Here is a 1,295-nt window from a genome sequence, read left to right as displayed (position 1 = left end):
TTGTTTGGCAATTTATCTGATTCTTTCACACATTCTCACATACTTGATATCATGGCGAACTTAGAGAGTAATCATGGTGATGAGAATAATTTAAATAATGAAAACTTCCATGCTTACCAACCCATTAGAACTTTCAGGGATTAGTTGCAACCTACTAGGAGTAGTACACCATCATGCATAATTGATCCAATTAATGCAAATAATTTTAATTTTAAGCCTAGTATGATTTCATTACTTCCTAAATTTCATAGCTTAGATTGTGAAAATCCTTACCTACACTTTAAGGAATTTGAGGAGGTATGTTCTACCTTCCATGACCAATCATTTAATGAAGAGACCATTAGGTTGAAGTTGTTCCCTTTTTCTCTTAAAGACAAGGCAAAAGCTTGGCTTAATTCTTTGAGACCTAGGTCAATTGGTACTTGGCAAGAGATGCAAACTGAGTTTTTAAAGAAATTTTTTTTCCAATTCATAGGCCTATTGCACTTAAAAGACAAATAATGAATTTTTCATAGAAAGATAATGAGACATTTTATCAATATTGGGAAAGATTTAAAGATTTGCTTAATGCTTGTCCACACCATGGCTATGAAACTTGGCGTATAATTAGTTTTTTCTATGAAAGTTTAACTCCAAAGATTTGCCAATTTGTAGAGATGATGTGCAATAGAGAGTTTTTGAATAAAGATCCCGATGAAGCTTTTGATTATTTTGACTTCTTAGCTGATAATGCCCAATCTTGGGATACCACTGATACCTCAGATAGGTCTAGAGCATCCACCAACCCCTCTGGGGGTGGTAAGTACCAACTTTGGGAAGATGATGACCTTAGTGCTAGGGTGGCTAGTATAACTAGGAAGCTTGAAGCCATGGAATTAAGGAAAGTCAATGGAGTCAATATTGTGCATAAAATTGATGAGACTTGTAGAATTTGTGAGACCATGGAACACCCTACCAATGAATGTCCTACAATTTCAGCTTTTAAAGAGGTGTTGCATGATCAAGGAAATGCTATGAACATGGTGAAAAAATCATACTCTTCCCCCTATTTAGAGACATACAATTCAGGGTGGAGGAATCACTCGAATTTTAGTTGGAGAAAGGATAATGTGGTTGCACCTCCTACACATGGTTCTTTAAATTTTGTTCCCTATACTCCCCCTCCAAAGATGAGTCTTGAGGACACTTTGCAACAATTCATGCAGACTCAATCCACCATTAATAATCAGAACACACAAGCAATAAATGACATTAGGTGCACTCTCACAAAATTGACCACATCCATGAGCACAATA

At 35.9% G+C, this 1,295-nt stretch overlaps 1 non-coding gene across 1 annotated transcript; it reads right to left on the bottom strand.

The window, feature by feature from the left end:
• Positions 1-482: 482 nt before the first annotated feature.
• Positions 483-589, bottom strand: LOC115983003. The gene has a single exon (XR_004089821.1). It is a non-coding gene; the product is annotated as a small nucleolar RNA R71 (small nucleolar RNA).
• Between the last annotated feature and the right edge of the window lie 706 nt (positions 590-1,295).

The sequence above is a fragment of the Quercus lobata genome, chromosome 3, assembly GCF_001633185.2.
Source record: "Quercus lobata isolate SW786 chromosome 3, ValleyOak3.0 Primary Assembly, whole genome shotgun sequence".
NCBI classification, from domain to species: Eukaryota; Viridiplantae; Streptophyta; class Magnoliopsida; order Fagales; family Fagaceae; genus Quercus; species Quercus lobata.
The sequence above is the reverse complement of the archived record's forward strand: the minus strand, read 5'-3'. Positions and strand labels throughout refer to the sequence as shown.